We start from the raw sequence: 16,364 nt of genomic DNA, 5'->3' as shown, positions 1-16,364 counted from the left end.
CATTCGGACCCTAATTAGGACTCTTAGATATATACAAGGACATAGGAGGCACTTAGAATTCACACCACAATAGCTTTCAGCACACAAGAATTCCCAAGAATTACCCTATCACCAAACGTAGGAGAAATCAAGAAGAGGAGATCTTAGAGAAAGAACCTTTATAGCCAAGGATTCTAATTAAGGCTAAGAGGTAACCCATGTCTCAACAAAACCTATATTCCTTGCTATAATCTTCTTCTTTGGCTCCGTTGATATGCAATTCTATGCTTGTGTCTCGATAAATCTTTTATAATCATTATGATGTGATCTTGATGTTTATGAGATGATCTTATGTGTTGATCTTGATAATCTTGATTATTATAAGATGATCTTGATGATTGTGTGTTGATCTTGATAAATCTTGGTGTTCTTGATTTTAAAGATAAAGTTATGATTTTGTGATTTAAATATGATTAGAGCCTTAGGGTAAATCATGGATTTTGTGTTATGATATTCTTGGTATATTTGGGTGGGATTTTGCATGTTCGAGTGTTGATTATGTTTAGAAGTCATGTTAGGACATATTTAATATGATTCTTTGTTTTGATCCATTACTTGACTACGTGGTGTCGTCGTTTGTGTTTAAATGTGTCTAGGCATGGTTTCGGGTTCCACAAAAGATCCCGGGACCTAATTATTATAAAAGAGTCAGTGGGGGGTAGGTGGGGGTAGGGGAACCCGCCACCTACCCGCTGCCCCAAATAAGGGCCGCCGGCAGCGGGCAGCCGGCGGGCAGGCGACTGCCTGCCAGAGACCCGCTGCCTTATGTGTGCCGCCGGCGGGTGGTCCTCCACCCGGCGGCCACACGCTGGTTTTCCCAGTGTGGAATGGTGGTTTTCCTAGTTTGATGTTTCCCCGTGCCCCGTGGTGTCCCATCGTACCCCGTTTGTCGTGCCTGAGTTTAGTTTGATGTTTCGGGTACCATTCGTAGGATAAAAGAGTCTTGTGTATTGCATGCTAGTTGAATTGGTAACTCGTTGGCCTAGGTGAAATGTATATGAACCCCTTACGACTATTCCTAGTATGTGGTTGACCACACATAAGTTTTATTTATACGTTTTCCCCTCCCTATGTGCTAATGTGGGTTGCATGTGCTTGCTACGTGTTATGTGTGCATGATACCCCAATTGGTTGCGATCAATTGGCTATACGGGTAGTTGGATGGGTTGAGAACCATCGGCTGTTAACCAGGCCGGTTGCGATCGGTCATGTAACACCCTGTGTTACGGTCTTTAATCCCGAATTAATTATTTAATTAATCCCGTTAATAATAATTAAAAAAGGATTTAATTTGGTTAGGATTCCCTTTAATTAATTAATATGTTCCACCATGGACCATGGACCCTTATCCCTAAACCAAGCCCTTAGTCCTATAAGGAATAGAATTAGTAAACCCATACCATTCAGACCCTAATTAGGACTCCTAGGTATATATATATATATATATATATATATATATATATATATATATATATATATATATATATATATATATATATATATATATATAAGGACATAGGAGGCACCTAGAAGTCACACCACAATAGATATCACCACACAAGAATTCCAAAGGGACTACCCACCACCAAGCCTAGGGAGATCAAACGGATGGAAATCTTAAGGAAGAACCTTAATAGCCAAGGGAGGATTAATTAAGGCTAAGAGGTAACTTTTGTCTCAACAAAACCTATTTTCTTCGCTATAATCTCCTTCCTTGGCCTCCTTCTATATGCTTGTGTCTTGATTAACTCCCTATGCTATTCGTGATAAATTCTTGATGATTGATAAAATGATTTATGTGTATTCTTGATAATCTTGATGATCTTAATGTTGAAAAGAGGGTCTTCATATTGATGTGATGATTCTTGACAAATCCTGATATTTCTTGATGTTAAAGACAAATTGTGATTTTGATGATTTGGGAGGGATTAGAGCCTTAGGGTGGATTGGGAAATTGTGTTGAAATGTTCTTGATATATATTTGGGTAGGAATTCGCATGTTCAGGTGTTCTTTATGTTTAGAAGTCGTAATAGGATGAGTTATACGTAATTCTTGCTTTTGATCCATTAATTGCCTACGTGGTGTCTTTAATTGCGTTTAAAAGTGTCTAAGCATGGTTTCGGGTCCGCAAAGGATCCCGGGACGAATTTGTGATAAAAGAGCCAGTGGGGGGTAGGGGTACCCGCTGCCCGAAGATCACCGCCAGGCAGCGGACAGGCGTTCGCCCGCCGGCAACCCGCTGCCCGGGCGATGATCTCCGGCGGGTGACCCCCACCCACCGGCAACCCACTGGTCCGTACACACCCCGGGTCTTTGGCTTCCCCATTTGATGTTCCCCATTCCCCGTGGTGTCCCAACGGACCCCGTTTGTCGTACTTGAGTCTAGTTTGATGTTTCGGGTACCATTCGTAGGGTAAAAGAGTCTTAGGAATTGCATGCTTGTTGAATCGGTAACCCGTTGACCTAGGTGGAAGTTGTATGAACCCCTTAGTCCTATAAGGGATAGAATTAGTAAACCCATACCATTCGAACCCTAATTAGACTCCTATATATATATATATATATATATATATATATATATATATATATATATATATATATATATATATATATATATATAAAAGGACATAGGAGGCACCTAGAAGTCAAACCACAATAGATATCACCACACAAGAATTTCCAAGGGACTCCCCACCACCAAGCCTAGGGAGATCAAACGGATGGAAATCTTAGGGAAGAACCTTAATAGCCAAGGGAGGATTAATTAAGGCTAAGAGGTAACCCATGTCTCAAGAAAACCTATTTTCTTAGCTATAATCTCCTTCCTTGGCCTCCTTCTATATGCTTGTGTCTTCATTAACTCCCTATGTTATTCGTGATAAATTCTTGATGATTGATAAAATGATTTATGTGTATTCTTGATAATCTTGATGATCTTAATGTTGAAAAGAGGTTCTTGATATTGATGTGATGATTCTTGACAAATCCTGATATTTCTTGATGTTAAAGATAAATTGTGATTTCGATGATTTGGGAGGGATTAGAGCCCTAAGGTGGATTGGGAAATTGTGTTGTAATGTTCTTGATATATATTTGGGTGGGAATTCGCATGTTCAGGTGTTGTTTATGTTTAGAATTCGTAATTGGATGAGTTATACGTAATTCTTGCTTTGGATCAATTAATTGCCTCCGTGGTGTCGTTAATTGCGTTTAAAAGTGTCTAAGCATTGTTTCGGGTCCCACAAAGGATCCCGGGACGAATTTGTTATAAAAGAGTCAGTGGGGGATCCTGGTCCACCGACTGTGCGCGTCAGCGGTGTGTAGGATTATGGTCCGACGTTGAGTTCGTCAGCGGTCCTCTATGGGTTGGTTGCGATCAACTCCCTTAATGCCGCGGTATGAGGTAGGGTGCTGCGGGGCCGTGTTAATGCTATACGCATTAACCCTCATGTTCGGGGCATGCGATTGGTCCCGTGGCGCCATCAATAATTATGTGATATGAATTATGTTTGGATAATGATGTGTTTGAATTGAAAAGTGATCTATGACCTTAGATACGTATTCCTTATGATGTTTACTCTGCTTAATTGTTTATCATTGATTAATGTGCTTGTCCCTATTTGCTGAGTCTATTCCTGGTTTTAAAGTTAGAGTCTCTTAAGTATATATCTTCTTGCTTCAAAATGATTTTCATAATCTATATATATCTATCTATAATGTATTTCAACGCGTTGGAGTGGGTTACCGGCATCATTCGCTGAACAGATATATTTGGCTTTCAGGCACAGACGAGTAGATCCCAGAGCGCGCTAGAAGATCGTGGATTAGATAGATAGTCTTTCCTTTCGGCCTGCGTGCCATAATAATGTATTGAGGATATTAGTTAGTTTAGCCTGTGCATCTGAGTTCTCCAGCTCAGATGTGGCATAGCACCCCGTACACTTGTTATTAGTATTACTCTATTTGGGATTTTATGAGAAATTACCCCTTTATATAAGCTTTAAAAGTTTCAAAATTTCGGGGTGTTACAATAATAATTAAATATGATTTAATTCGATTAGGTTTTCCTTTAATTAATTAATAAGGTCCACCATGAACCGTGGACCCTTGCCTAAATTAGAGTCTTAAGCCTATTAGGAATAAAGAAAATAAACCTTTTACTATTCAGATTCTAATTAGGAATCCTAGACCTAGTTATCTATTAGGAATAAAGGAAGTAGGCCTTTTACTATTCAGATTATGATTAGGATTCTCTTTAATTAATTAATAGGGTCCACTATGGACCATGGACCCTTATCCCTAAAACAAGTCCTTAGTCCTATAAGGAATGGAATTAGCAAGCCCACAGTATTTAGATCCCAATTATGACTCTTAGGAATATATATATATAGGATCATAGGAGGCACCTAAATCCTACACCGCAATAATCTCTCACCACACAAGGAGTTCCAAGAATCCCCTTATGAGAAATCAAGAAAGAAGAAAGCTTAAAGAAAGACCCTTCATAGCCAAGGAATTAATTAAGGCTAAGAGGTAACCCATGTCTCAACAAAACCTATTTTCATAGCTATGATTCCCCTCTTAGGATTTCCCCCATATTCTTGTGTGTTGATGATTCGTTATAATGATCTTGATAATTGGTGTTATGATTCCATGGGTAATCTTGATGATAAGAGGTTCTTGATGATTATATGGTGTTCTTGATGTTCTTGATGATTATATGATGTTCTTGATGTTTATATGATATTCCTACCGAATCTTGATATTAGAAGATGGATCGTGTACTTGTTGATTTAAAAATGGTTAGAACCCTAGGTTATATCGTGGAATTCGTATGGTATTATTCCTGGTAGATTGGGTGGGTATTTGTATGTTTAGGTGTTGATTATGTTTAGAAAAGCATGATAGGTTATGTGCCGTATGTTTCTTGATTTTGATCTGTTAATTGTCTACGTGTGTTATCAATTGCGTTTGAAGGTGTCTAAGCATGGTTTCGGGTTCCACAAAGGTTCTCGGGGCGTTTTTTATGAAAAAGAGCCAATGGGGGGTAGGTGGGGGTAGGGGACCCACCACCTACCCGCGGCCTATTTGGGCAACGCCGGCAGCGGGCAGCCGGCGGGCGGGCAGCTGCCCGCCGGGCACCCACTGCCCGGAGTCACGCCACCGGCGGGCAGCCAGCGGGTGAACCCTCACCCACCGGCTACCCGCTGGAAAATACCCTACCTCGGGTTTCCGGCTTCCCGTTTGATGTTCCCCCGACCCCCGTGGTGTCCCAACGGACTCCGTCTATCGTGCCTATGTCTAGTTTGATATTTCGAGTACCATTCGTAGGTTGTATGAGTCTTATATGTTGCATGCTAGTTGAATTGGTATCTCGTTGACCTAGGTGAAAGAAGTATGAACCCCTTAGGATTATTCTTAGTATGTGAAGGATCACGCATAGGTTTTGTTATACGTTTTCTCCCCCTTTCCCAATGTGTTAATGTGGTTGCATGTGCTTGCTATGTGTTATGTGTGCATGATACCCCAATTTGGTTGCGATCAAATTGGTTATACGGGCAGTTGGATGGGTTGAGAACCATACTGACTGTTAACCAGGCCGGTTGCGATCGGTCAGGTATATAAATATTATATAGCGCTGCGGTCCACCGTTTGGTTGCAATCAAACGTTTCTACATTAGTTGCGGTTCATATTTCCTGGCTGCGGTCAGATGACATACTCTTAGGCTGCGGTCCACTGTTTGGTTGCGATCAAATTATGATGAGCTGCGGTTCATCGGTTGGTTGCGATCGACCCCTCTGTGTTGCGATACGGGGCAGGGTGCTGCGGGGCCGTGTCAGAGCTATATGCGCTGAACCTCATGTATGGGCATGCGATTGGTCCTGTGGCGCCAACAATGTGTGCTATGTGATGAGATATGGATGAGTTGTTGTTATTCCGTTTCGAAAATGGTTTTACCCATCATATCTATCTATGTATGATATTTCACATGTATTAGTGGGTTACCAGCAATTATCGCTGACCGAGCGTCGTCCCAATGTTTATCTTTGTATCTTTCAGGTGATGTTTAGACGAGCGCGATGTCTAGTGCCTGGTAACTTAGTGCCCTCATCCTTGTTTTGTGGCCTGTGTGCCCATGTAGTTTTAGATTGATGTTTTTGGGATAGATGTATACACTTGCAGATTGTTTGACGTAGCGTTTACCGTGTTTGGTAGACGTGGCGTGACACCCCGTTCGAATTTCTTTTATCCAGTTTTCGTTTTATCTTCCGCTGTGCTAGTTTTGTTGTTTAATCTGCATGTGTTAAGGCTTTTATATAGGTCTTGTTTGGGGGGTGTTACACTTGGGTTGCTGAGGATATCAATCTCTCATTTTTGAACCACATATGCTATTATTTTATAGATACATAGCCTGCATATTATAAAAGAACATTATATAATTGATTTAAAGGCATAATTGAATGAAAGGCAAAATGAATGAAAAATTGCACATGTAAATGTGCATATATATATATATATATATATATATATATATATATATATATATTTTAATTATATATATATATTTGTATATACCAGAATCCGTCAAAATTTCGTTGAACAAACATATACCTCATAGTTGAACAAACACTCTTGAGTTCAAGACAAACTCCGATCTGGCTTGATTTACATAAAACAATTTGGGCTTGGATTCATACCTGAAAGCCATCTTTCACAGTGTGACTATCTTCTGCAGTATAGAAGTGTTTTTTTTTGTCTTTAAAAAAAAATTGATTTTGAGCTCTGCTTTCCATGTGACTATCTTATGTTGTACATACAAAAGAAAACTATAAGACATCAAAACATAGTCAACCAGAATACAAATCTCAAGAAGTAGTCATTCTTTTACACTTATGGGTAATTTAAAAAAAAAACCTTATGACTTCTGCATACACCTATTATGCTTTGAAAGTGGTAGAAAATTGGGTCTTTCTCATGTAAAATTGAATTTCTTGAAACTCAGTTTTATTAATAGAATCTGGGCAGTAAAAGAATGAAAATAGGATCAAACAAACTCAATTTAAAGATCCCTAATGCATCAATTTTTGTAAACTCGGAACTTAAGAAGGCTAAGCTGGATTTCATAAAGAATGAATAAAATAATTGCGATGATTGGAGTTTATGAATTATTTGAATTTGAGAGCACTTTTCACGGCATTATGTAGTGCTTCAGTATTTTAATATCATAAGTTACTGTTACTGTTGATTTTTTTAGCAGTATATGTAATCTGTGTGTCTAAAAACGAAGTTCACTCAGTTCGGGATGCAGTTCAAATGTCAAGGAACCAGCAACTGCAGTACAGTTGTAATGCAGTCCAAATTAGAAAAAAGCGACAGGTTTTAATTACAAAAAATCAAATAATTATAGAACATACCCTGTAATAAAAGTAACACATTTACATTTAAAAATATACTAAACATACTTTGTAAAACATAAGTTTTGGACATATGAAAATTTATCAACATGAATTGCAACTACTATTCTGTTACTGTTTTTTGTTGACTGTGTATTTTTCTGTGGTCATTAACTCTTTATCCTTTTTGCACTTGGAAGAATATATCTTGATCACTAATGTTTTACTTTGTTTTCAAGTGGTATTTGTTACAGCGAAGATTGAAGACTTCTACTAAATAAGGCTGGAATGAAATTTCAAGGCATTACAACCTAAAGAAGGACTCAAGAGCTGAAGGCTTGGGGATTCAACACTTAGATATATTTTGTCTTGTAAATGCTTTCTTTACTACTTATGTACTTCCAATCTATTCTTTAAATTATACTCAAAACAAATTTAGCCAATTATAAACCATGTTAAACATAACTTGGCAAACAGAATAAAATCAGCTTATTGCAAGAGAATGCTGAAATTACAGATCACATGATGGCAACTGAGTTGCTGTAAAAACACTGTCTGAACATGATGAAATTACAGATCATCAGACAGTCAATGGCAACTTATTTGCTGTTACCATTTACTGTATGAACAGGGTGATCGTAATCCAAGATCATTTAGAAAATAATAATAATAATAATAATAATAATAATAAAAGGCATAAGATTAATTATAATCCTCATCTTCCATACAAAGTTTTAGGAACAGAAATCTTGAGAATGGCATCAGAATTCTATTTTCATCATATGCCAACAGTAAATTTTTTTCAAAATTAACAATAACATGTGAGTGATATAGTTGAATTTTTTCATCTTATGCTATCAATACTTGTGATAAAACAGTTAAACTTAAACCTATGGCATCCGAATTCTTATTTCATCATATGCCAAGAAATTTGAAACAACAGTAATCATTGTGGCATCAGAACTCTGTGTCATTGTAAATGAAATTTGAAAGTAATCATTACTTATTTATAAGCATGTAAACTGCAAATGAGAATGTGATTCTATAAAAACACAGATTTGCAGCAATTGGAATGAAAAAACAACAGTATGAGGCAAATATTTGGTTCACTTATTAGGCAGCAAGAGGAAGCATAGCATATTAGACAAAGGTAACATAACACCACATCAGTTTAAATTTAGATTTTTACCAGTTACAACTTATTTGAGCTTCTGAAATGATCTTTCCATGCCTTTGTCATTCTTGGTTGTATATATGGTCTTCTTGGCTGCACTGAAATATGTATGTATTCATAAATAACTTTGTGAGCTTGCATGTTCAATATGATGGAAAAAAAAGTATATATATTATTTCATTCACAGAAAAAACCTATGATTCTGACAATTACTAGCTAAAAACCCCCAAATAGAGTGTTTACGAAATATTATTCCTAAATTATAAAAAACGTAATTCAAATAAGAGCATCATTAGAATAGTACTGTTTTTGGGCAAAAAAAAAAAATGCAAAATCAATATAAATTAGGAAAAAAATAACTTATCTTAAACAAAAAAAAAACCATGAAACGATTTACGACTATAACTCGGACGGAACCTGAGACTCGATCAGAGTTGTACGTCTACTAGCCGGGAAGATAAACTCTGAGCTACCAGGAAGATCGTTGTCCGGCTACTAGGACATGCAAGTTCGAAAATTCCGGCAACACGTAGGGATTTAACCCAAACAAAATCAAACGATCCAGTCTGAAAGCAAAGATTTCGGACAAGATATAGTGATTTAACACTCAGAAAGCAAGAATAATTGACCGGAATGGTTCAATTTTTAGTGAGAAGTTTCGAATTTCTTCATCATCTATCTTCCCGTATCATCTATCTTCCCGTAGAGAGAGACAAAATACTCAAGAAATGAAGAAGCATGGACAGTATACTTTCCCCATTTCTAGATAATAATAATAATAATAATAATAATAATAATAATAATAATAATTATTATTATTATTATTATTATTATTATTATTATTAATTATTATTATTATTAATTAATTAATTAATTTACAATTAATGGGGCACCACAAGGTTCCAATTTTACACTAATATGGATGTTGTTTATATTATTAATATTTTTATATTTATTTTTAAATATTGGAGGTACTTACTTATTTTTTGAATACTTGGTGCTTACTTATTATTTATAGAGATTTTGTATTGAAAACATTACTAAATAGGTTTGGAGACAATTCGTTATGTATTTTTTTAAATTTTTTACACATTATATTTATTATATAATGTATTCGGTGTTAATCATTGTCGTTACTAAGCTATTCATGTAGAAAATGAAAACACATTGGCTAATGAAAATATTATAATGTCATCAATGAATAATATAATAAGGGTAAAATAGGCCACTCAATTGTACACTAAAGTGTAATTAGGCCATCAAACTAAAAGAGTCCTTGAACAACACAAATTCATACAATTACTAAAATTGAGTCTCTTCGTCTCCTCCATGGTCGGTAGTCTCCAGCCATGGAGATGAAGCGGGCCGGAGACGGTTCATCTCCGACCGTGCTATTATTTAAAAAAAAAAAATTTATTGTACTTAAAATTATTTTAAAAATTATTTTTAAAAAATCGCAACTACCACGTCAGCAAAGTTTAATGTAAACAGATCATTTTGGACCTAATTGCATGTATTTGTGTTGTTCAAAGATTTAATTACATTTTTTTTTTTAGTTCGATGACTTAATTGCACTTTGGTGTGCAATTGAGTGGCCTATTTGACCCGTATTCCATGAATAATTACGCTCATCCAACCAATAAAGGACATGCATTTAATGTATTTCAAAATTCACTTTGTACACCTTTAAGTGTTGTTACTAATGGTAAGATTAATATTTTGTTAAATATTATGACATTGCATTATTTCTGAGTTAGTTTATAATCTATTATTTATTTGCTCAAGTTCGGCGTTTGTGCAAACGACAATCAGGGCGACGTGGAGTGAACAAATTGTGAACAGATTATCTTTAAGTAATATTTCGAATAGTTAGCATTACAATCAAAATATGCATAACGAAGAAGGCGTAGCGTGGACTGCAAAATGAAGAAGGCGAAACGTTTTGTCCAAATTATACTTAGGATTAGGATGGAACGTTATGTTGTGCAACTGTGTGCGCCATGCAAGATGCACACATTTCCTATTCATAATTTATATATTATAGATTCATAATTTCTATACTATAGAATCATAATTTATATATTGTAGATTCATAAAATATATACTGTAGATTCATAATTTCTATACAGTAGATTCATAATTTATATACTGTAGATTCATAACATGTCTACTGTAGATTTATAATTTCTGTACTGTAGATTCATAATTTCTAAACTATATAGTTTTCAAATTATGTATCAAACTGTATAAATTTCTAATTTCTGTACTGTAGGTTCATAATTTTGAAACTGTTACAAGGTTAGCTGATCACGTGTTGGAAGCCCAGATCATGTGCGGTACAAATGCAGGAACTAAGCTTTTAATTCTCAAAATGTCACTAACACCGTCAGATCCAAGATTGCCTTTCAAATTCCAACGAAAGCAATTTCCTTTGATGCTATCCTATGCCATGGCAATAAACAAAAGCCAAAGACAAACACTTTCAAAAGTTGAATTGTTTTTGAAAAAACATGTCTTTAACCATGACCAAATGTACTTAGCTATTTCAAGAGTTAGTAACCCAATAGGTTTAAAAATTTTGATTTGTGGCGAAAAAGTAACATGTATAAGTACAACAAAAAATGTTCTGTACAAAAAAGTCTTTAACAATGTGTAATAAAATTACAATTTTTTTCATTTCAAATTTATTACATCTCCAAAAACAATATTTTATACTGTATATAGATTATACTATACATATAGCCGTGCATCGCACGGGTGCAACTACTACTAACAACAAAAGCCGGTTGTTGAGAAAGTTGGAATGCACATTTGTTTTTTGTCTTAAGAACATGGTAAAGTTCAATCTACCGGTGTAACACTGAAATTTTTAAACTTTTAAAACTTATATAATAAAGGTGAATTCTCATAAAATCCCAAACAGAGCATTACTAATCATAAGTGTGCGGAGTGCTATGCCACATCTGAGCTGGAGAACTCAGATGCACAGGCTAAACTAACTAAATATCCTCAATACAAAGTCATGGGCACGTAGGTCGAAAGGAGAAAAGTATCTATCTAATCCAAGTCCTTCTAGCGCGCTCCGGAAGCTAATCGTCTGTGCCAAAAAGTCAAATATATCTGTTCAGCGAGTGATGCTGGTAACCCACTCCAACGCATTGAAATACATTATAGGTATATATATATATATATATATATATATATATATATATATATATATATACGAAAACCATTTTGAAGCAGGAAGATATGTACTTAGGAGACTCTAACTTTTACAACCGAGAATAGACTCAATCAAGTAGGGACAAGCACAATCAATAATTATAACCATGCATATGAAGATACTAGCATATATCCTAAAGAACATGTATCTAAAGTCACAGTTCACCTTCAAATCATTCATATCATCATTCAATCATCATCTTATCACACAAGCACACTTTGGTGGCGCCACGAGACCAATCGCATACCTCGAACATGAGGGTTAGTGCATATAGCACTAACGCGGCCCCGCAGCACCCTACCTCATACCGCAGTATGAAGGGGTTGATCGCAACCAACCGTATAGACCACCGATAGTTCGACGGCGGATCGCAGCCCTACACAACGCTGATGCGCTCAGCCGGTGGACTGCGATCCTCTTTTGGGGACAGCGACCCTACACACCGTGTAACGAGCACAGTCGATGGATCGTAGCGGATCAAGCCCTACACACTGCATGAGGGACTCATTCAGTGGGCGATGATCCTCGAAGACTACGACCCTACACACCGCTGGCCCATCACTCGGTGGATCTCAGCCGACCATAGCCCTACACACCGCCTGATCATTCATTCGGTGGGCTATGGCCTTCCTCAGGCTAGTGGCCCTACACACCGCTGGCGCGATTCAGTCGGTGGACCATAGCACACGAGGCCCATGCGGGCTGTAGCCCAAGAAGTGAATCACTGACCGCAGCCAGGAGAATGAACCGCAGCTCATGAGTAACCAATTTGACCGCAGCCAACTTCTGAACTGCAGCTCAGGAATAACCCATTTGATCGCAACCAAATTGGGGTATCATGCATCACATAACACAACCTATCATGACTTCTAGACACAATTAACACCCGAGCATGCGAATTCCCACCCAAATATGCCAAGAAAATCCCAATATGAAATTCATGATTCAACCTAGGGCTCTAATCATATTTAGATCACAAAATCATGTATTATTTTTAAAAGTCAAGAATATCAAGATCCATCAAGAACATCTCACAATTATCAAGAACCTCTTATATCATCATCAAGAACATCAAGGTCGCACATAAAATCACCACAACAATTATAAAGATCACATCACAATTATCATAAAAGATTTCGTCAAGACACAAGTATAGAATGGGGAGCCAAAGAAGAGGATTATTGCAAGGAAAATAGGTTTTGTTGAGACATGGGTTACCTCTTAGCCTTAATTAAATTCCTTGGCTATGAAGGGTCTTTCTTTAAGATTTCTTCTTTCTTGATTTCTCCTATGGGAATTCTTGGAAATTCTTGTGTGGTGAAAGTTATTATGGTGTGAGTTCTAGGTGCCTCTTATGTCCCTATTTATATATCTAAGAGTCCTAATTAGGGTCTAAATGGTATGAGCTTGCCAATTCTATTCCTTATAGGACTAAGGGGTTGGTTTTAGGGATAAGGGTCCATGGACTATGGTGGACCCCTTTTTAGCTAATTAATGGATTTTAATTCCCTTTTTAGGGTAAGTAATTAATTAATTAGTTCGGTTTAGGGGTTGTAACACGGGGTGTTACACTCTTCCCCCCCCCCCCCCCTTACAAGAGGCTTCGTCCCCGAAGTCGGTGCGTGGATCCATTCTTTCACCCTTGGACGTCACGTATTTTGGCGTCCTGATTAGGAAATGTGGCTCCACGTGTTGTCTTTGCTGGGGTAGACTGGATTTCTGCTGAGGTGGTGGTTGGAAAGTTCGGGTCTACCTTGGTTTCCTGCTCCTGAGCTGGATGCCCCGCGAGTGCCCAATATGGTCTCGATTGCTGCTACCCTCTGATCTAGTGCGCGTGTTGCGTGGATTAGGGCTGAGAACCCTTCGTCCATGATTTGGTTCTGCGGGGTGAGCTGTGCGAGGATGCGCTCGTTGATGGATTCTTCATTTTGGCCCCTTGGGTTTCCCCTTGCTTGTGCGGGCGCCGGTGGATTAGGCTCGCTATCCTCCTCTTGTTCCTCATTTCCCACCAGTCCCCCACATTCTTGCATTGCCCGTTTAAGCTTCATGTTGGAGATATCTAGTTGATCAACCAATTCCCTTAGTTCCTCCTCGGGTTTAAGGCAAACCTCCTCGAGGGTGATGTGTTGTCCCCCTTCGGTGTAGTAGATGTCATTGCGACGGAGGTTTTGGGCATTGAAAACCATGCCGTTTGCGGTTTTGATCTCTGTGTGGCTCAGGTCCACTCCCTTTTTCTCCATGATCCAACTTAGGATCATCCCGTAAGGTAGACTAAGCCGGTTGCTAGTCTTGCAGAACTCCATGTAGATAGAACGAGGCTATTTCTACACGACGTTCTTCTGGGCATTCTACCAACCCTAGAATTTTGTCGAAGGTCCGAATCCATTCCTCAAGGATTGCGGGATCTTCTTCTCCCGAGAAAGTGGGTGGTCGATGATTCAAAACTTGTCGGCCGACTTCCGTGTTTGTGTTTGGCGGAGGTGGTCTGTTGTTGCGGAGGGCTACGTCGCTCAGTGCCTGGGCGACTTGGGTTAGTTGCTATAGAGTTTGAGTCAGGGGATCGTGTGTGGCGGGTTCCGGAGTCCTTGATTGTCTTCGGTTTGGTGCCATGCTGTTGATCTATGGAGCCAATATTTATAGTGATATTGAGTTAGAGTGTTGCACCCTTACCTTGATGTGATAAGCGAAGGGGGTTTCTTTGAATTAAGTGTGAATTAGGGTGATGGGGATTTAGGGGTCTCACAATCTCACAGCGCGTCCTATGATTCCTTGATCCTATGTTCCTGATCTCCTAGAGTTTAAACCTTATGTCTTAAAATCTGGTCTTAAGAGTCTTATCCTAGGGTCAAACTTAGGCTCTGATACCAACTGTAACACCCCGAAATTTTTAAACTTTTAAAACTTATATAATAAAGGTGAATTCTCATAAAATCCCAAACAGAGCATTACTAATCATAAGTGTGCGGAGTGCTATGCCACATCTGAGCTGGAGAACTCAGATGCACAGGCTAAACTAACTAAATATCCTCAATACAAAGTCATGGCACGTAGGTCGAAAGGAGAAAAGTATCTATCTAATCCAAGTCCTTCTAGCGCGCTCCGGAAGCTAATCGTCTGTGCCTGAAAGCCAAATATATCTGTTCAGCGAGTGATGCTGGTAACCCACTCCAACGCGTTGAAATACATTATAGGTGTGTGTATATATATATATATATATATATATATATATATATATATATATATATATATATATATATATATATATATATATATATATATATATATATATATATATATATATATATATGTGTGTACGAAAACCATTTTGAAGCAGGAAGATATGTAGTTAGGAGACTCTAGCTTTTACAACCGATAATAGACTCAATCAAGTAGGGAAAAACACAATCAATAATTATAACCATGCATATGAAGATATTAGCATATATCCTAAAGAACATGTATCTAAAGTCACAGTTCACCTTCAAATCATTCATATCATCATTCAATCATCATCTTATCACACAAGCACACTTTGGTGGCGCCACGGGGCCAATCGCATGCCCCGAACATGAGGGTTAGTGCATATAGCACTAACGCGGCCCCGCAGCACCCTACCTCATACCGCAGTATGAAGGGGTTGATCGCAACCAACCGTATAGACCGCCGATAGTTCGACGGCGGATCGCAGCCCTACACACCGCTGACGCGCTCAGTCGGTGGACTGCGATCCTCTTTTGGGGACTGCGACCCTACACACCGTTGACGAGCACAGTCAGTGGATCGTAGCGGATCAAGCCCTACACACCGCCTGAGGGACTCATTCGGTGGGCGATGATCCTCGGAGACTACGACCCTACACACCGCTGGCCAATCACTCGGTGGATCGCAGCCGACCATAGCCCTACACATCGCCTGATCATTCATTCGGTGGGCTATGGCCTTCCTTATGCAAGTGGCCCTACACACCGCTGGCTCTATTCAGTCTGTGGACCATAGCACACGAGGCCAAGGTGGGCTGTAGCCCATGAAGTGAATCACTGATCGCAGCCAGGAGAATGAACCGCAGCTCATGAGTAACCAATTTGACTGCAGCGGACTTCTGAACCGCAGCTCAGGAACAACCCATTTGATCGCAACCAAATTGGGGTATCATGCATCACATAACACATAGTAGCACGTATTAGCACATTGGGAAGGGGGAGACGAATAAAGAAACTTACGTGTGATCATTCACATACTAGGAATAGTCCTAAGAGGTTCATTAATCTTCCTCCTAGGTCAACGGGTTACCGATTCAACTATCATGCAATACCTAAGACCTTTTTATCCTACAAATGGCACCCGGAACATCAAACTAGACTCATGCACGACAAACGGGGTCCGTTGGGACAAAACGGGGATTGGGGAACATCAAACGGGGAAGCCAAAGACCCAAAGTGGGCAACAACCAACGGGTGGCCGGTGGGTGGAGGGCCACCCGCCGGCGATAACTTTCCGGGCAGTCGCCTGCCCGCTGCCGACGGTGCTACTTT

General features: G+C 38.7%; 1 long non-coding RNA gene across 1 annotated transcript; it reads right to left on the bottom strand.

Annotated features, from left to right (window-relative positions):
- Positions 1 to 6,415: 6,415 nt before the first annotated feature.
- Positions 6,416 to 9,291, bottom strand: LOC109168272. Its single transcript, XR_002052060.1, has 3 exons — positions 9,027 to 9,291; positions 8,625 to 8,707; positions 6,416 to 6,453 (listed from the first exon to the last, which is right to left on the bottom strand). It is a non-coding gene; the product is annotated as an uncharacterized LOC109168272 (long non-coding RNA).
- Between the last annotated feature and the right edge of the window lie 7,073 nt (positions 9,292 to 16,364).

This window comes from Ipomoea nil, unplaced genomic scaffold (genome assembly GCF_001879475.1).
Source record: "Ipomoea nil cultivar Tokyo-kokei standard unplaced genomic scaffold, Asagao_1.1 scaffold3195, whole genome shotgun sequence".
NCBI classification, from domain to species: Eukaryota; Viridiplantae; Streptophyta; class Magnoliopsida; order Solanales; family Convolvulaceae; genus Ipomoea; species Ipomoea nil.
Note: the sequence above shows the minus strand (reverse complement) of the source record. Positions and strands in the feature narration are given on the sequence as shown.